The following is a 21,404-nucleotide window of genomic DNA, read 5'->3' as shown; positions in this document are numbered from 1 at the left end:
TATCAGCTCATCTGAATATCAGTTTAAAGCTTCTTCCATTTTTTCCAGTCTGTTGTTTGAGTTGATGTACTCCTTCAGTGTTTTGTTTATTTTAATCAGCTCTGGGCACACTTGACGTATTTTTCTCTAGATTGCTGGAAGTCTTGTCTTGCACAAGTGCTGGAGCTTGAAATGCATTTTGGTGTACAGCTGCAGGATTTTTCCCAGCCACTGTTTTCTCACCTTTTGCGATTGATTTTCTTTTAGGTTCACTACATTTCTTCTTTGCTGGCATCCAGGCAATGCATTTACTAGCCAGTAACTGAAATGTTTCCAAAAAGACAAATTCACTGGCTCTGTCTTCTGCGTTTTTGGTTTCATAATGGGAGAGCTGAAATTAAACTTTTACTCTGTGTGCAGCCATCTTGGAAGTCTGTTGAAAAGTTCTAGATTGGATTAGTTTCTCCTATCAGCAATGGCTATTTTTTCATGGGAATGCTGTAAAACACCCAGACTTTGTAACCAAGGTGTATATATACATATATATATATATATATATATATATATATATATATATATATATATATATATATTTTTTTTTTTTTTTTTTTAATTATTAACTGTATTCCTGAAGGTCAGCAGGACTAAGACAGAATATATGTGTGAATGAGAGGGAGGATAGAGGAACGGTGAGGGTGTACGGAGTGGAGGTGTTGAAGGTGGATGAGTTTAAAATACTTGGGATCAGCAGTTCAGAGTAATGGTGAGTGTGGAAGAGAGGTGAAGAAGAGAGTACAGGCAGGATGGAGTGGGTGGAGAAGAGTGTCAGGAGTGATTTGTGATAGACAAGTGCCAGTAAGAGTGAAAGGGAAGGTCTACAAGAGGGTAGTGAGACCAGCTATGTTATATGGGTTGGAGACAGTGGCATTGACAAAAAGGCAGGAGTCTGAGCTGGACGTGGCAGAGTTAAAGATGTTAAGATTTGCACTGGGTGTGATGAGGGTGGACAGGATTAGGAATAAGTATATTAGAGGGTCAGCCCAGGTTGGAAGGCAATATTATGTTTGATTGGACATGTGCTGAGGAGGGATGCAGAGTATATTGGGAAAAAGATGCTAAGGATGAAGCTGCCAGGTAACAGGAAAAGAGGAAGGCCTAAGATAAGGTTTATGGATGTGGTGAGAGAGGACATGCAGGTGGTTTGTGTGACAGAGCAAAATGCAGAGGACAGAAAGAAATGGAAACATGATCCGCTGTGGCGACCCCTAACGGGAGCAGCCAAAAGAGGAAGAAGATTCCCTGCTGAGTTTGTTGTAGTAGTGCTGAAATTAGATTTCTTCATGTATCATAACTTGATAGTTGTGTTTTAGCCCTTTTGTTAAGCTGTGGTGGTGTTTTTGCTGATTGGAAGTCTTCAGGTTGCCTTTTGATCACCATGTGCATTATTTTAGGTTCTTTGCTTACAGATGCTTGGACTTGAAGACATGGGAAGACAACCCTGGTTCTGCTTTTAGATTAATACTAGTTTAGAGCATTAGATTATTTAATATCATTTCTGGATTTCAGAGAGGAATTGTTTCCATCATTTGCAGGCAATTCACCAAAGTGTTTTGCCTCAGTTTTGAAGTTGGGTACTTTTTATCTAGGAAAATGTGAATTTTACCCCTCTAAGCTGCTATTTTTGTGTAACCAGCTGTTTTTTTTCACATCATCGGATATCCTAATAAAGGTGACTTTCATACTGGGCATCAGTATTAAGTATTAATGCTTGGCTTACAGCTGCTTGTACTTCTGCATTCTTTAGAGAGAAAAAATGCTGTCCCTCCTCATTTTGAATTTGCTTTGGACATATGTTCTGAATTACTTTTGCCTCATTGTAATCATCTTTATTGTCAAAGGGCTAATTGCAGATTTTGCATATTACTGGAAGTGTTCAGAGAATTCTGGTAGTGTAGATGACATGGATGTCCCAGAAATTTTGTCTGTCTTTGTCCCCTGTGGTACAGTCCATATGCAGGCCTTTTAAAGCTTAGAGCTTCCTGTGGTTTGTGACTGTTATGATGGAATTCAGAAAGGTTCCCTTATGGGAAAGCAAAATGTGTATCTTACATAGTTCACAAAGCAGAGTCTTTTGGTTGCTTCCTGTTTGGTTACTTCAGTAAAAGGTTTGTCTTCACGTCTGTAAATACTGGAGACTGAATTGGGCAAGGCATTATTCCATGGAATTAATCGCAGAAAAAAAACACAAAAAACATAGAACCATGTCTGTAGGCGGCTTACACACACAGTCATGTTTGGTTTCTTGCTGATATTCAGAGCCAACAAGCCTTACGCAAATTCAGATCCCGTCTTGGTACCTCTTTGCAGAATATGAATACAAATGTTCGGGGGTAGGGTTTAATGCGGTTGGATCTCGGTGGAGGCTGCCATTTGGTACATCTGCAAAAAGACTTCTTTTAATGGACAAATATAATTTATGTTGTAGTGTGACGGACTTCTCTTATCTGTTAAAATGTTTGATGATGTTTTTCTTTTGGCTTTTCCTGGTTAGGGGTCGCCACAGCGGAACTTCGGTCTGCTAATGATTGCCAGTCGATTTTTATGGTGCCGAGGTGCCAGCCCGACGCCCAACCTTCAACAAAGGAATGCCCATTCACGCATGTCTTTCAAATGCCACTCGACCGCGGGGAGGACATGCAGACTCCACACAGAAGGTGGTCCAGCTGAGAATTGAATGGGAGAACCTCTTGCTGTGAGGCGACAGTGCTACCGCTGCACCACCTCGGCTTGTCATCTGTTACAATGTTTGATAAAGAACCGTAATTCCAAATTTGTCCAGAAATCTATGCCCATGTGTTTGCAATTTCTTGTGAAGTGTCATGCTTGATGTTTTTGTATCTTTTCCTCATGAAGCCCAGATCATGCCTGAAACTGCAGACAGTTCTCTCACCTGGGAAACATAAAGTTAGTAGGGTTTAGCTTAAGGTGGTTGCATTCCAGGTTTGTGCGAGTTAACTGCTCACAGCTGCATGTTTGGGTATTTGAGTTTCGCTTACTGTGAGACATGACACACATTTCTATATACTTTCTCCGGGGAGGTGTGGGAACAGAGCCCCAATGCTAGGGAGTGCAGGTGGCTTCCCTCCTTCAGAAGCACAGATTTACAAGCTTTTGTATTTTCTTATTGGCATTAATGAACAGGTTGCAGTTAGCTACTGAGTTTTGAGCACATGGTGCTGAAGTTTGTACAGTAATTCCAAAAACTAAAAATAGTTCAGGTTGAAGAAAACAGTTTTATGTTAAAAACCGATATGTAGTTCAGTTATCTTTTTCCTACAGCAAAATGGTATTTCAGCAGCAGCAGCAGCAGCAGTAGTAGTACAGTTGATCTTTCCTTTGTCCAAGAGGCAAGTTTATGGGGCTTTCAAATGTGATATTTTTCCTAGTTTTGGGGAGGTTAAAAAAAAATCTAAGGATACATTCTTTGTCTGATCACTTGTACTGCCTGTTTTCCACATGAAAGAATTGAGGGAAGAAATAAAGAATTTATTGTATGCAGGTGGTGTAAATGGTTCTTTTAAAATGGAGAAGATTATTTATTCATTATTCTTTTTTTAACCAAGACAGATTTGGGAAGATTGGTATTTAAGTTTTTCTGGTGTCCACATTTTGACACTTGGATGAAATAATTTGCATTTTCTTGGGGAAAAAATCTGTCCACATCCCTATACTTGGAACACCCTTGACTTCCTATCACCAAACTAAGCTTCACAAATAGCTGGTATTTGCTCTGAGCATTTATAGAAGTGCTAGTAGCTGTAGGTAGGTTTAAATAGCCTGCCTTCCAGATTTAAGTATTCCTAGATGGTTCTTCAATGAGTAGTATTTCAAGGGAAAATGCTGCCAGTGTGATGTACGTCCTGTCATCACTAGAAAGACTAATGCATTTAAAAAACTCACTTCCCCTCTTCTTACACATTTTGAGTGCTCGTAGGTTTCACTGGGTATGTCTGAGGTGAAAAGCTTTCTTTCCTTTTAGAGTTTAAGACCTTCAGAAGTTAGTGCTTTCCTTCATGTGGGCAATGACTGATAGCAGTAATGCTTTTACTGTTTACTTTCTAAATTACTTGTCAGCATCATTTCTCTTAATACAATGTAGTGGTTGCTCACAGTGCCAGAGAATTTCATTTTTCTCTCCTGCAGTTGACCATCGTCTGCCACAAGTATGTCTTCTCATTAAATTGGGTCTAGTGAGCTGTCATACTCAACCTTGGACTTACTCTGACCCATACTTGGTTGGTGCAGTGTCATATTGCCACATAGGTATTTATACTTAAGACCTAGCTCCTGTTTTCCCTCGCACATGCTTGTGAATTTCCAGTACAGTGTTTTGTTCTGCCTCTGCAAAAACTCAGCCAGTGTGCCCCCACCTATTCCCACTTAGGAATACTGTTCTCTTTCAGACTGTAGTGACTTCTGTAATGTAGAGCAGGCAAGTTCTGCATCACTGTAAAAATATCTGTAAAACTTTACATGATGACCCACTCATATGGGGTTTGTTCCAGAAAGATTATTGCTGACTGTAGTTTGAGTGTCATTCCAGTGGCATGAGATGGCTGTAAAGGAGGGTCAGGGTGAAGCATTTACTCTGGCCCCCGCAGTACTTTTTAGTTTGCATGTTTTGGAAGTGGGCACAGTAAAGCAAGCTGTGTCCATGCTATATTGTTTCAGGGCCTATTATGATGATAAGGTTTAATAGATCAAAAGTACTTATGCCCTCTGTCTGGAAATGGGTGACCTATATTCTGACAGAGGCTTATAGCAGCTACTTTGTCCAGTAATATATAGGGAGTCTGTGTTTAAGGTTGTGTTTGAGAGAAAAAAAGCAAGGATGTTTAGCATCATTACAGAATTTTCTGTAAAAAATTGCATTTATATCACGCTGTTGAAAGATGAAAATAGCGAACGCTATTTCATCGAACCTAAAATATCTAAACCACATAATATCGAATATTCAGAACAGCAAATTTTTTCCTTGGGAAAAAAATTTGCTATTCTGAAACGCATACACACAACACAATACAAGCACACCTAAAAAACATCAATCCACACACATACACTTTTATAATCCTACAACTAACCCTACACTGAACTGTACATACACTACTATCTATCCACTTACCTAAACTCAAACCCTAACCCTAAGGTCCGTCACTATCACACACTCACCTAACCCACCCCCTAACCCTAACTCACTTAACCTGCACCCAACCCACGCCCTAACCCTAACAACCACACAATCGCACACTTACCTGAACCCGACCCATAAATGTCCACCACATGAAAATAGCGAAGCCACAGAACCGGCCAACCAAATTCTTTCCCTAGGAAAGAATTCGGTCTTCTGCAGCTTCTCTATTTTTAACACTCGCTCAAAACGGGTCAATATTACAACATTTGAAGTTTTAAAACTTTGATGTTCTGATATAGACCGGAAAAATTGCATGGGTACAACAAAAATCTCATAGCCCAGGTCAAATAATGTTTCCTGTATATTAATGTAAGGATACCAACCCTTGTATCCCATAAATATGCAGCAGTGTATGAAATCTGTTTTCCTGTTTGCCAGGCATCACATGTTGGTACAGTAGACTCCCTGTTATCCGGCCTCCTCTTAAACTGGCCATCAAATTTCTGTTATCCGGCCTCCTCTTAAGCCGGTCATCAAATTTCTGTTACATCCCTAGCAAAAGACAACAGGGAAAAAACGCACTTCTGCCTCCTCTTGGCTAAATAATAGACATTTGAGTTTTAGACTTCATATTCATTAGAAAAATGCATACTAACACAAATTATGTTATTCAAGATGATTTATAACCTATAAGTTCTATTTTGTATGCTTTTTCTGATTAACCTGTCATTTGTTTATCCAACCTAAGGTCCAGTTCCAGCAAGACCAAATAAGGAGGAGTCTGCTGTACCTTGCCATACAATATCTTTGTGTCAACATGTTGTTCCCAAGACGAAAAAAAGCCTTCAGCGATGCATTTAACAGGCCACCAGTTTAGGGCTGCAAATGCCCTACTTTTATTTGTACAGTAGATTATTATGTGTAAATAAAAGATGTCCATTATCACATAACATGTGATATCTCCTGGCAGGGATAGCTCATCCTGTGACCTGTATACCACTTACTTTTCATCCTTCTAGCGTCATACATCAGGCATATGCCTCCCACACAGGCATATGGCAAACAAAAGTGATGTATACACTGCATACTCAGAACATCTTTGCCACTAGTCCGAACACCACTGTTAAATGTCAATCAGAACCCCCCACACTGAGCTTGTTTCTACGGAATACCCCATTGGGGTTCCTTCTTTTTTCCTGTGTGCATTTAGGTTTCATGTCATCCAGGAAGGGACAGTGTCAGTGTGTGAGGCAGATTCCCCCATAAAGACGATCACAGTGTATTTTCTTCCTAGATGTTTCACACAGTCATACCCAATGTACCATGGGTCAGGCCTTTGTTCCCAAAACTCTTCACAGCTGTCTGTCCTCTATCTTAAGAACTAATGTCTCAAACTTTTGACCAAGGGTACCGAGGCCAAATCTGCCTGCCCCAAAGTACAGCCACCTCTTAAAAAGAAAACCAAATAGTCTCAGTCTGACTCTGCTGCTGTCCAGCCTCTGCCAGACATTTCTGTCAAGGTGGATGAAGGCCTTGAATGCCTTCTAGTGCCAACACCAGTTTCCTCTGCTGCAACTGTGTCTGAGGCCAGCATGGAACCAATTTCTTGCATGTCCTCTGAGGCAATGCAAACGTCTGCTACGAACAGTGGGGGGAACCATAGCTGATCATTTCTGAAGGGCCTAGGGGGATTCCTCAGATTATTTTTTGCAAAGAGGTTCCTGGTATCCTTATGGAGTTTAGGCATTGCTCTGAGACCCCCAGGTTGGTAAAAGCTGACCTTTCACTAAAGAAGAAATGCAGAAAACTAACCACATTCCTCTCATTGCTAAGGATTCTCAGAGGGAATGCCAGGACTTTACCCAGGGTTTATTCAATGCCTGATGGTCTTGAGACCATCTCAGGGGTTATCTGTTCGTGCTACTCCTTGGTCATCTATTCCAACCAAAAGGGCTAGGGAATCTGATTATTCTGTTGAAGAGGTGGATTCGGGAGATGAATCATTGGCCTTCTCCTTACAAATTACTACCTTTGGACTGTGGGTCTGAGGAATAGTATTCCTTGAGTCCTGATTCTCCCTTTGAGTTGTGCTTTGTGGACACTGTGGTTCACATGATGGAGCATTTTAAGTGGTATTGCTCACAAGTCTCTGGCATTCACAAGAAGTATTATGAGCTGTTATAGATGGACTCTCTTAAACCTTCTGCTATTCTCCCTGTGCTGGATGCCTTGCTGGGTACATTTGTGGCTGCCTCTTTGGCTTCTGATTCCCAGCTTCAAGCCCCTAAGAAGCCTAACTGCTTTTATAAGGTACCTGAGGCCTCTATGTACCTCTACAAGTGTCTTTTTTCAGACCCTGCTGTGTTCTATGTTTCTGCTGGCTAGCCATCCAAACTTTGGCCCTCTTCCAGACTTCTCCCTTCTGATAAACATGGTTAGACTATGGAGACACTGTGGGAAAAGGTGTATACTTCTGCTCTGCTGGCCTTCAGGGCCATGCATTATTAAACCCATATGACCAGTTTATGTTGGCCATTTTGTCTCAACTGGGGGGTGGCTAGAAGGTGTCAGACCGTACTGACTCTGAAGGTAAGACTGCTGCCCTCTCCTTATTGAGTTATACATCAAGGTTTCCTGTCACTCTTATCAAATGTAGTTATGCAGTAGATGCATCTTCTAGAGCTATTGCTTCAGGTTTTAGTTGAGGAAGTACTCTTGGTGTTGGTTATGAGGTGGTACTTTTGGCTTCACCTCCAGGCTTTACTTGATATTAATGCCAAGTTCCTAGATGCACTCCTGACACTCAAAATCTCTTTGGTACTGCTGCAGCTGATTTGTTTAAGACTGTGCAAGTCAAAAGTAAAATTATGCAGGATCTTAAACAACTCTGTTTCTTCCATAACCAAATTTCAGTGACACCATCCGTCTACGTCTCCCTTTGTTCGTAGGCAGCCTTGTCAGCCTTCTAAAGGGAAAAGGGTTCCTAAGGCATGTTCTCCGATAACCCCCCCCCCCGACTTCTAAAACTCAAAAGACCCCATTTCAGAATAAACATTTCTACATCTGACATATTTCTCTCCTTCCCCATTGACCAGGTTCTCCTGTCTCTTGGGCTTTCCCTGTTTCTCCATATCTGGCAATAGATTATTTCAAACTGTTGGGTTCTGTTCATTATTTGTCACAGTTATTCTATGGTAGGGAAATCTGTTCTTTCCTTCTCAGGTCTTCCTAAATCTCCTCCTTTTTGTGATTCTGCAGGATCTATTTGGTACCCTCCAACCCATTCCAGAATCCTAAAGGGGGGGGGGGGGGACAGGCTTTTACTCTATAATGTTTCTGTTTCCCAGAAAAGAGGGGTCATGGGGACCTGTCCTAAACCTCTCCTTTCTCAGTACTTATCTAAAGATTCCTTCTTTCTGGATGCTTTCCTTTCAGACTCTTTCTTGTCTTGCTTCCACAGGCCTTTCTGGTCTCCGTAGACCTACAGGACATCTACCTTCATATTCCCATTCACCCCTATTTAGGACGTTTTTACATTTCTCTGTTTCTTTCACTCATTTTTAGCCATCTACTTTGTCCTTTGGTAAATCTACGGTCCCAAGGGTATTCACCAAATGTCTGGCCCCTGTCATAGCCTTTGCAGGCTTCAAGGAATGTAGATCTTCCCATATCTGGATGACGTGCTTCTTCAGACTCCTTCTCAATCCAAGCTTCGGCAGGATCTGCACTTCATGCTCGTGCACCGTCTGGGATTCACCATCAATCTTAAGAAGTCCGTTCTCACTCCTCCTCAAGATTACATTTTTCTGTGTTGCAAAATCTAAACCATTCCAATGTCTGCTTTTCTTCCATCTCCCAATGTTCTGTCTTTGACAAGCTACTCCAGTCACTACTTCCCCTGTCTATCTTTCCTGCAAGGGAATTTCTCACAGCCTTTGGATTCATGGCATCTACCATTCCCATGCTTCCCTTTGCCGAGCTTCATATGATGAAGCTTCAGTATTATCTAAAACTGATTTGGCTCTAGCATTGTCACCCTCTGGAATTTCTGGTTCCCTTACTACCTTATCTCAAACTCAGATTTCACTGGGGGATTCAAAAGATCTCCCTCAGTCTAGGCCTGCTTTTTCAGACTCCTACTCTAGCTGTTCAAAGGCACTTCCTATCTGAGGTGGGAAGTCTCTTCCAACAATCTGAGCATTCAGGGTCTATGTTCCCTTCATCAGAGGTCAGAGCACATCAGCATAAAGGAGATGAAGGCGCTCATTCTTGCTCTTCAGGACTTCCATTCTCTTTGGTGTCCAGGCCCTTTAAAAGTCTTTACAGACAGCACCACAGTCATGTGGTAAATCAACAAACAGGGGTACACAAGGTCTTATCTTTGCAGACTAGCCCTTCAGGCCTAGGATTTGGGTGTCTGCCATCAGATAACCATTTAGCTGGTCTACATCCTTTCAGAGCACAACAATGAGGCAGACTGCCTGAGCAGGTCTAGGACACAATCTCATGAATAGATGCTTCACAGAGAGGTGTTTCTGTACATAGTACATTTGTGGGGTATTCCTCAAGTGGATCATTTTGCCTCACTTTTGAATAGACAACTTCCTCCCTTCTGTTCTAGAGACCCAAGTCCTCTGACTTGGCAGGTGGGAGCAATACCTTTTTCTTGGAAGGGAATGTTGCTGTATGCTTGCCCTCCTCTTTCACTGCTTGCCATGCTCCTGCACAAGATCAGAAACAACACCCCTGGAATCTTTTTGGTGACTCCCTTTTGGCCGAGACAACACTGGTTCCCCCTTCTCTTTCACTTGGCCTGGGGCAGTCATCTCAAGTTACCTCACTGGATGGATTTCCTCACACAAGGGGAGAAGTCTCTCATTCACCCTCACTTTTCCACTTCTCAATTGACACTTGAGTGATAGGATTTTGATCCCCTTTAGACACCACTTTTCTGAGGACATTCTTAGGGTTCTGCAGGAGTCCAGGAAACCCACTAACAGAAATTCCTGTATGGCAGAATGGAAGAGATTTTCTGTTTGGTGTCTCAGTTATCTTCAGGATCCCTTCTCAGTGGGGAGTCCCTTTACTCCTTTCTTACTTGTGTGAACTTCTTCATTCTGCCCTACCATATTCTTCTGTTAAAGCTCACTTGTTAGCATGTTCTACCTCTCTGCCCTTGAACCCACTGTTGGCCTCTTGTTTTGAGGTCAAACAGTTCCTTAAGCCATCCTTTATATCAGACCCCCAAGAAAACCTATTCCTCCCCTTCAGACTTTAATTTTGTCCTTGAAAAACTGACTTTAGCTTATTTTGAGCCCACTTCTTTGCAACACTGCACCTGGAAAGACTGTCTTGTTGGCTGCTTTCCAGCCAAGAGAGTTTCTGAACTTCAGGCTCTGATGGGGTTTTCCTCCCTTTTTTTTATAGGGACAAGGGTGTCTTTGTGTACTAATCCTTCTTTTAAGCCCTAGGTGGTCAGTGAGTTGTCTCTTAGTCTGTCCAGCTTCCTTCCTTTTTTCCTTCTCCACAATCTATTAGTGAGAAAGTTCTTCACACTTTGGATCTGCATAGACAGCTCTGGTGTTGTTTGGATAAGACAAAGGCTATACACACAACCTTTGCAGCTTTTTGTTTCCTTTCGTACCAGGGCATTGAGTTTGGCAGTTTCTAATCAAAGCAGCTCTTCCTGGATTTGTAAGGCCATTTCTTTTTGCTGTTTTTTCATGGCAGACAGTTTTCTGCTTCAGTTCAAGCTCATTCTAAAAGGTAGGAAACCTTCTGGAGCTTTCTTCAAGGGTTTGGATACTAGATTCATCCCTGAAGCTGCTACTTTGTCATCTTTCCACACCTTTGCTAAACATTACAAGTTGAATGTCATTTCTAGAGACAGGGCAGGATTTGATAGGGCTATCCTTTATGGGTTTATGGAGGGCTCTTCTCTGTCTTCCTCTCATCCTTTTACAGTAACTTTGTTAATCTTCCATATGTTATGAATACTGTAACAGTGATAAGGAAGGAACAGACATCCATCTTTTCACTGTTGCAGTATTCAGTCAATCTCTGCTGTCTTCTTTCCTCTGTTTTCTGTTGGTAACATTTTGATGGTCAAAGGGTCTTTGCCTTCTTACCCTATTTCTCTTTCCTCCTGTGTGTGGACATTCTTACTCCTGATGGGTTTTAGTTAGGACACTTTAATTCTGAGTATGGAGCATTTGTATGCCAGCTTTATGCCCCGAACCTGTATGACAATCATATGCTTGACATACGACGCTAAGTTTACTGGACAGAAGTTGGGCCATCCTTGGTAGAAGATCCCATATCTTATGAATACTGCAACAGTGAAAAGAACATCATCTCTTATAGTAGGATTTTGTAAACGGTACTTTTTTAATAGCACATATCTTTTTTATTATTACAGCTATGTCTGTTTTATAATGTTGATGTTTTTTCTAATTATTTGTTTAGGGCTGCAAATGCCAGGCCTTACCCTTTGTGATAAAGAACATATTAGGTAAATGTGAACTAGAAGAAATGGAGTTGGTTTCCTTTAATTCCAGGTTTCAGATTCTCAGCACAAGGATATACCTATGAATAATTCTCTCTCTCTGACTTGGGGCAACATATATTTTTATCCATTTTCTGTAGTTTGTTCCCTGTTGCTGCTCTAACTAACCAGTATGAGCAGGATCGTCCTTGGATAGTGCAGCAGTCATTTGAAGATTAGTATTTAAAGGATTGGCTTTTCTCTATGAAAGGCCCTTCATCCGTAGGCTTGGATGCTTGTCCATGAACATAGTCTAGGAAATATATCTGCTAATGTGGAGCAAATGTTGGGCTAAAGCTAGAAAACCCATCCTTTTGTAATATCTGCACTGTCAGATTTAGGTGTTTTTCTGTGTGATGCACTCCCCACTCATATTTCACCACAACTTAATTTCTCTGCACAGTAACCCCCAGTGTTTTCTCTTTTCCTTTTGTTGAGTCTATCTTCTTGAGAGTTTTTATGCTTGCCAGCATGACGCGTGTATCTTTTGAAACCTTTTTTTTCTGGTTATGAAACATTAATTCTCCCCAGGATATGCATTAGCAGCTTTTAGGAAGCAGAGACTCTTCTTCGGCCTTTGTATATCTCTCTCTCTAGCCATACTTTAAGGTTTGCGTAGTGAACCTTTCCATGATGACCACTCATTGCAGTCTTCCCTGGCTCGCCTGCTGTTGCCAGGCTTCTATTTGAACTCGGGTTGTCCGAGTCTCAGTCTGGGATTTATCTGTCTGTCATGGAGCTGGTCAGGGTATTGCACTGTGACATTATGTGGCTTGAGTTCAGCACTGACTTCCAGTAGCTTACTGTTTGCCCTGAAAGTCCACTGGTCCAGGCCATGGCTTCATCAATGGCTTTTTGGAAAAGGTTGGATTTTATAACTATTCTAGAAGCACCCACTTGGTCATCTGTGCATACTTTTACAAAACATTACAAACTTCATTCCTTCGCTAGGTGTAGATCATGCTTTGATAGGACCATTCTGTAGGGGCTTCTGGACCCTTCACTTTCCACCTCGCAAATGTATTAAGTAAGGGTAATCTACCCATATAGCTAAGGCAACTGCAGCACTAATCAATGTGATTTACATAGAACAGTTGTGTAAGTTAGCTTACCATAACAGTAGATGTTTGAATGATCACTGCTGCAGTAGCTGCTCCCTCCTTCTATCCTTCTTGTTTTCTGGTGAGTTGTTTATACCAGGATGTGGACATTTATTTTTATTGATGTTCTTCGTGTTTCACTGTTGCAGTCATTACAGTTGGGTTATCCTGCTGGCAGGCTACCCTCAGTTGCCCTGAATTCCAAAGTCTAGGTCTGGCGTCGGTTGCTGTCGCCTCTTCCCTGACGTCAGTGCGCCAGGGGTATAAAAGATGCAGCCGACACCATTTTCTTCAGTCTTTCTTGCCGCGCAGTGCCCGAAGCAAAAGCTGTTCGCAAGTGCCGGTCGGACGACTCCTGAGTTTTTTTCAAATTCGAATTTCAGATCCAAAGTCTTCATTAAAGCTAAGTACCCCGTTGGGGAAACTTTTTTCTTGCTCCAGACCGATGTCAGAAAAAGTTAATAATTGTAGTTCTTGTGGGAAGCAAATACCTCATAAGGATTTTCATTCTTACTGTATTCCTTGCCTATGCCCTGACCATAACGTTGCTAGTTGTCGGTTTTGTGCTAGATTTAACCAACGCACTATTAAGCGTCGGTACGATTTTGCATTCCATTACTTTGGCAGAAGATTTAATTATATAATGCCGTAGGATCAGCCGACTATCGGAGTTTATAAAAAAAGTAAAGAAAAAGAAAAGGACAGGCATCAGAGATCCAAAACCGACAACGAGGCTTCTGCTAGGCCTGTCGCCGGTTCTCAGTGAGGCGCTTTCGCAGCCCCTGATGCCCGCTACCTCAGAGCCACAGGCCGCTTTCTACTCCCACATGGAGTCGAATAGGCCTCTGGAAACTCAAGGTATTGGACACTCGGAAACTATTCCCTCAGATGGGTCCAGAGCCGCTGAGCAGGCATCGGCTTCTGAGGGTGTTTTCAGGCCTACACAGTTATATGTGAAACCTTCTTCAGCTTCAAAGGCAAAGACTAAAGCAGATCTAAAGACAAAGAAACAAGTACATCATTCACCTGGACAGGCCTCCATGCCTAAAAAACAGGTGCTTAAAATGGCCAAAGACCTAATTACTTTGATCAGGGGTTCCCATCCCCCTCTTGATAAGAGGCCTAGGCAAGAGTTAGAATACGAATCTTCAGACCAGGTTTCCATTTCCTCTGATTCCTCCTCTGAACAGGATTACTCTATTCCTCCCTATGAGGATTCTGATGCTGAAGAATCTATCCCTTCAGCCTCTCCTCCTGAGGAATATTCTTTTGGGGAGACACTGCATACTATGAGGGAGCATTTCCACTGGGAGAGCCAAGATTACTCGGAATCTAAGAAAAGGCTCAGAGACTTCCTTTTATTGCCTCGGCACAGGCCCCTTGCTATCCCACCTGTTTTAGACATTGTAGATGATGTATTTTCAGAGTGCAGTCTTTCTCCAGACTCTCTACCACCAGCCCCTGTTAAGCCAGACAGATACTATAGGGTTCCTGATTCACATAAATTTCTTTATAAAAACCCTGCTGCTGACCCAGAAACCATCTCTCGAGGTCCCAAAGGGGTCAAGGCTTCTACTGCAAAAAACCCTATCCCCTCTGACAGGGATTCTAGGGCCCTAGACAGATGGGGCAAACAGATTTATACTTCTGCTGCCTTGGCTGCAAGAGCCTTAAATTGCCAATTTCATATGCTTAAATATCAGCAATATCTTATGTCATTGCTCAAACAGAAAATGTCAGCAAATTCAGAATGTGCAGACAACAAAGAAATGCAGGATTTATTGCATGCAGCTGAACAAGTTGGAAAGCATACTTTGCAATGTGGTTTTGATTCTGTAGAGGCCTCCTGCAGGGCCGCTGTTACAGGTTCTGCCATTAGGAAGCATGCTTGGTTAAAAGAACAGAATCTGCCTGATCATGTTAAAGCAAAACTATTAAATGCTCCATTACAGCATGATACTTTGTTTGGTGTTAAAGCAGAAGAGGCGTTGAAGAAAATGGAGGACAAAGCTAAATCTATGCAAACAGTCAAAGATTTTTTGCAGGTACAGCCTCCTAGATTTAGCAGGAACTGGCCTACAAAGAATTGGTCCTTTTCAGTGTCAGATAGACCACAAAGGGGCAGATACAGACGCCCCAGAGGCAGATCACAGCCCCAAGGCTCATACAGGCCTAAACAATGGGGTGCTTCTACCTCCAAGTGCGGAGAGGAAAAATCACAGCCATACAGGAAACGGTCTCAATGACTTTCACCTTCCAGCACCAAGCACTTATCTTTTGGCAACCCCTTTGGCGGGATAACTAGCACTTTTTTTCACAAAATTGGCACATGATCACCCAGGACAAATGGGTTCTAAATGTAGTCTCACAAGGCTACAGGTTCCACTTTCACACCCTGCCAAGGCTAAATGGTATGCCAGACCTGCCACGCAATCAATGGGCAGAGGCGCAAAAACAAGATGTTCATCATGTTTCACTGTTGAAGTCATTACAATTGGGTTATCCTGCTGGCAGGCTACCCGCAGTCGGCCTGAGTTCCAAAGTCTAAGTCCGGCTTCGGTTGCTGTCGCCTCTTCCCTGCCATCAGTGCGCCAGGGTTATAAAAGATGCAGCCGACGCCATTTTCTTAAGTCTTTCTTGCTGTGCGGTGCCCGAAGCAAAACAGTTCACAAGTGCCGGTCGGCCGACTCCTGAAGTTTTTGAATTCGAATTTCAGATCCGAAGTCTTCATTAAAGCTAAGTACCCCGTTGGGGAAACTTTTTTTCTTGCTCCAGACCGATGTCAGAAAAAGTTAATAACTGTATTTCTTGTGGGAAGCAAATACCTCATAAGGATTTTCATTCTTACTGTATTCCTTGCCTAGGCCCTGACCATAACGTTGCCAGTTGTCGGTTTTGTGCCAGATTTAACCAACGCACTATTAAGCGTCTGTATGATTTTGCATTTCATTACTTTGGCAGAAGATTTAATTATATAATGCCGTCGAATCAGCCGAATTACAAAAAACGAAAAAAAGAAAAGGCAGGCATCCAAGATCCAAAACCGACGACGAGGCTTCTTCTAGGCCGGTCGCCGGTTCTCAGTGAGGCGCTTTCACAGCCCCTGACGCCCGCTATCTCAGAGCCACAGGTCGCTTCCGACTCCCATGTGGAGCCGACTGGGCCTCTGGAAACTCAAGGTATTGGACACCGAAATCATTCCCTCAGATGGGCCCGGAGCCGCTGAGCAGGCATCTGCTTCTGAGGGTGTTTTCAGGCCTACACAGTTATATGTAAAACCTACTTCAGCTCTAAAGCAAAGTCTAAAGCAGCTCTAAAGACAAAGAAACAAGTGCAGCATTCACCTGGACAGACCTTCATGCCTAAAAAAACAGATGCTTAAAATGGCCGAAGACCTTATTACTTTGATCAGGGGTTCCCATCCCCCTCCTGAAAAGAGGCCTAGGCAAGAGTTAGAATATGAATCTTCAGACCAGGTTTCCATTTCCTCTGATTCCTCCTCTTAACAAGATTACTCTGTTCCTTCCTATGAGGATTCTGAAGCTGAAGAATCTATTCCTTCAGCCTCTCCTCCTGAGGATTATTCTTTTGGGGAAACACTGCATACTATGAGGGAGCATTTTCACTGGGAGAGCCAAGACTTCTCAGAATCCAAGAAAAGGCTCAGAGATTTCCTTTTTTTGCCCCAGCACAGGCCCCTGGCTATTCTGCCTGTTTTAGACATTGTAGATGATGTATTTTCAGAGTCCAGTTTTTCTCCAGACTCTCTACCACCAGCTCTTGTTAAGCCAGACAGATACTACAGGGTTCCTGATTCACATAAATTTCTGTATAAGAACCCTGCAACAGACCCTGAAACCATCTCTCAGGGTCCTAAAGGGGTCAAGGCTTCTACTGCAAAGAACCCTGTCCCCTCTGATAGGGATTCTAGAGCCCTAGACAGATGGGGCAAAAAGATTTATACCTCTGCTATCTTGGCTGTAAGAGCCTTAAATTGCCAATTTCATATGCTTAAGTATCAGCAATATCTTATGTCTTTGCTTAAACAGAAAATGCCAGCAAGTACAGAATGTGCAGACAATAAAGAAATGCAGGATTTATTGCATGCAGCTGAACAAGTTGGAAAGCATACTTTGCAATGTGGTTTTGATTTTCTAGAGGCCTCTTGCAGGGCCGCTGTTACAGGTTCTGTCATTAGGAGGCATGCTTGGTTAAAAGAACAGAATTTGCCGGATCATGTTAAAAGCAAACTTATTAGATGCTCCTTTACAGCATGATACTTTGTTTGTTTAGTGGTAAAGCAGAAGAGGTGTTGAAGAAAATGGAGGACAAAGCTAAATCTATGCAAACAGTCAAGGATTTCTTGCAGGTACAGCCTCCCAGATTTAGCAGGAACTGACCTACAAAAATTGGTCCTTTCCAGTGTCAGATAGACCACAAAGGGGCAGATACAGACACCCCAGAGGCAGATCACAGCCCCAAGGCTCATACAGGCCTAAACAATGGAGTGCTTCTACCTCCAAAAGCGGAGAGGAAAAATCACAGCCATACAGAAAACCGTCTCAATGACTTCCCACTTCCAGCTCCAAGCACTTATCGTTTGGCAGCCCCGTTGGGAGGAAAACTAGCACTTTTTTCACAAAATTGGCACATGATCACCCAGGACAAATGGGTTCTAAATATAGTTACACAAGGCTACAGGTTCCACTTTCACACCCTGCCAAGGCAAACCGGTATGCTAGATCTGCCACACAATGAATGGGCAGAGGCACAAAAACAAGTTTCATCCCTCATGGACATGAGGGCCATTCAACAAGTCCCAAAACAAGAGCAGGATCAAGGATTCCATTCAAGACTGTTCTTGGTACCCAGAAAAGACAAAGCCTGGAGACCTATACTGGACCTATCTATTCTAAACACATTTCTGGGTATTCCAAAATTCAAGATGAAGGAAAAGTTGTTTTATGTGCATGCCTGCTTATTGACATAATTTAGCCTACCAATTTTGGGTCACTTGACATCTGGGGCAAGAAAAACTGAAGAAAATGGCGTCGGCTGCATCTTTTATACCCCTGGCGCACTGACATCAGGGAAGAGGTGACAGCAACCGGCGCCGGACCTAGACTTTGGAAATCAGGCCGACTGTGGGTAGCCTGCCAGCAGGATAACCCAATTGTAATGACTGCAACAGTGAATACACTCGAACATCTACATTTATGGTAGGTGCACAACTATACTTTTCATCCCTCATGGACATGAGGGCCATTCAACAAGTGCCAGAGCAAGAGCAGGGACAAGGATTCTATTTGACTGTTCTTGGTACCCAGAAAGGACAAAACCTGGAGACCAATACTGGACCTATCTATTCTAAACACATATCTGGATATCCCAAAATTCAAAATGTTGACTCTACACAGCTTCTGCCCATGTTGGGCAAGAAGGCTTGGCTTGTGAATTTAGATCTAAAAAAGGCATACCTGCATGTCCCAATCAGACAAATATGCAGAAGATACCTCAGATTCAAATCTGGCTCAATGCACTACCAATTCTCTGCACTGCCCTTTGGCTTATCTACTGCACCCAGGGTCTTCACAAAGTGCCTGGCACCAGTAATTGCATACTGCAGACAAAGAGGAATACAGATATATCCTTACTTGGACGACTGCCTCATTCAAGCAGAGAACAAGGACATTCTACTACAACATCTGGCATTTGTAAAGAGATTACTACCATGCCTAGGATACACAGTCAACGAACAGAAATCAAAACTAGTACACTCTCAAGAGATAATATTCCTGGGTGCAAGCTTAAATGCAACTGCCCAGATGGCTTATCTCACGCCAGACAAACAAAAACAACTGACAACCTATTTCAAACTGTTGGCAACAAAGGCTCAGTTATCTGCAAGAAAAATTCTGCAGGCTTTGGGCTTCATGGCATCCTGCATTCTACTAATTCCATATGCAAGACTGCATATGAGGAAACTTCAGTGGTACCTAAAAAGTGTTTGGACTCAACATTGCCACAGCCTGGAAACAGTAGATCTGAAGTAGTTACTTCATTTGCTCTGCAACCTGTGTGGGTATTGGTTCTGACTTCGGATCTGAGCCGTCAGCTTTCCAAGCTCCAAGATCCGAGCTCCTAGCTCCTCCCCCTACCCATAATCCCCTGCTACCAACCATATTACCCCAGATCGTTTTTTGCCGCGGTTGAAGAAGCTTTCCCTTTGAAGAGCTCCTGGCTGGGTGAGACAGGCTTTTTGAATGAATTTCATCATGAGTGGAAGGGGGGGATAAGCATAAAGGAGCCCGGGAGGCCAAGCATGGACTAGAGCATCTCTGGGGGTCTCCCCTCTGGGGGGAATTATTGCGAAGTACTCGCTGCATTTTGTGTTTAAAGGAGAAGCAAAAAGATCGCAGCAAGGCTGACCCCATTTGTGGAAGATCTGCTTCGCAACAGATGGATTCAGAGACTACTCGTACGGAGTGAGAAGCACCCGACTTAGCTTGTCCGCTAATATGTTGGATCGTCCCGGGATGTGCATTGCTACCAGAAAATGGTTGGTGGAGATCGCCCATTCCCAAACTCTCATGGTCTCTCGACACAGGGGGTAGGATGTTCATCGTGCATACAGCTGCAGTCATTACAGATGGGTTCTCCTGCCGTCAGGCGGGTCCTCGGTCGGCCGAATTCCAAAGTCTAGGTACGGCGTCGGTTGTAGTCGCTTCTTCCCTGACGTCAGTGCGACAGGGGTATAAAAGAACCAGCCGACGCCATTTTCTTCAGTCTTTTTTGCCGCGCGGTGCCCGAAGCAGAAGCAGTTCGCAAGTGCCGGTCGGCCGGCTCCTGAAATTATGAAAATTTTGAAACCGAAGTCTTCTTTAAAGCTAACTACCCCGTTGGGGAAAATTTTCTTGCCTCAGACCGATAGACAAAGTTAACAGTTGTATTTCTTGTGGGAAGCAAATACCGCATAAGGATTTCCATTCCCTATGTATACCTTGTTTAGGCCCAGACCACGACGTCTCGGGCTGTCGCTTTTGTGCTACTTTCAATAAACGCACTATTAACCGTCGGGCGGAGTTCGCCCAGCACTACTTTGGGAAAGCTTTTAACTATATAATGTCGTCGGAGACTCCGACTCCTGTTTTGTCCAAAAAACGCAAGGACAAGGACCGACACCACGCCAAAACCGACTCCACGTGGTCCGGTTCTCAGCGAGGCGCCTACGCAACCCCTGACTACCGATGACGCTTCTCTGGCAGTATCCTTTGTAACCAAGGCCACAGGTTCCTCGGCCCACACCCCGACTACAGATACCGAAGCCACTGTTAGTGTTGAGCCTCATAATGTGGACAGGTCTACCTCCACCCATGGTGTCTTCAGGCCTTCCTCTTACTTTTCCATCAAGGCCTTTACTAAGTCTAAATCAGCCATGCACTCCAAGAGACCTGCTGCACAGGGCCCATCTCCAGGTCCCATGCCTAAAAAGCAGATGTTTAAAATGGCTGAGGATTTAATTACTCTTATCAGGGGTTCCCATCCCCCACCGGACAAAAGACCCAGAGTGGAGGAAGAATCACCCTCTTCTGATCAGGGCTCCATTATTTCAGAGCATTCTGATGCGGAGGAACATTCTTACTCCCCTTTTGAAGACTCCGATGCAGAGGAGTCCATTCCTTCTGTACCCCCCCCCCCCCCAGAAGATTACTCATTCGGGGAAACCTTGCATACCTTGAGGGAACACTTCCACTGGGAAGGCCAAGATTATTCAGATTCCAAGAAAAGGCTTAGGGAATTTCTTTTGCTACCCCAGCACAGGCCTCTGGCGATACCTCCTGTCTTGGACATACTTGATGATGTTTACTCGGAGGCCTGCCTTAATCCGGATTCCCTGCCTCCAGCCCCAGTCAAGCCTGATAGGTACTACAGAGTTCCTAACTCACACCATTTTCTTTACAAAAGCCATACTGCTGACCCTGAAACCATTTCGCAGGGCCCCAAGGGAATGAAGGTCTCTACTGCTAAAAATCCATTACCTTCCGAGAGAGATTCTAGATCCTTAGAAAGGTGGGGAAAAAAGGTATATACTTTGGCTACCCTAGCCATGAGGGCTTTAAACTGTCAGTTCCATATGCTTAAATATCAACAGTTTCTGTTATCACAATTGAAAAGTAAAATGTCAACAGTGAACAACCTGAACAACCAGATTTGAAGGAGTTGCAGGATATGATGCATAGTGCAGAACAAGTGGGTAAGCACACCTTACAATATGGTTATGATGCTCTAGAGGCCTCAAGTAGAGCTGCTGTTACAGGATCAGTCATACGTACACATGCCTGGCTTAGGGAACAAACCTTACCTGATCATGTCAAAGCTAAATTACTAGATGCTCCTCTACAAAAGGATGTATTATTTGGTGCTAATGCTGAGGAGGTATTAAGGAAAATGGAAGAAAAAGCTAAATCTATGCAAACTGTTAAAGATTTTCTACAGGTACAACCACCACTTTTAGTAGAAATTGGCCTTCAAAAAATTGGTCCTTTCCAGCCACCGACAGACCCCAAAGAGGGAGATACAGGCGCCCAAG

The 21,404-nt window shown here is 43.2% G+C and overlaps 1 protein-coding gene across 1 annotated transcript in view; it reads left to right on the top strand.

Moving 5' to 3' along the window:
- Nucleotides 1–21,404, top strand: part of UTP20 (UTP20 small subunit processome component) — a gene marked incomplete in the record, with an annotated part of 2,478,305 nt that overhangs the window by 241,070 nt on the left and 2,215,831 nt on the right.

Source organism: Protopterus annectens, chromosome 11.part0, assembly GCF_019279795.1.
Source record: "Protopterus annectens isolate FY-2018-M chromosome 11.part0, PAN1.0, whole genome shotgun sequence".
Lineage (NCBI taxonomy): Eukaryota > Metazoa > Chordata > Ceratodontiformes > Protopteridae > Protopterus > Protopterus annectens.
This window is presented reverse-complemented; position numbering and strand designations above follow the sequence as displayed.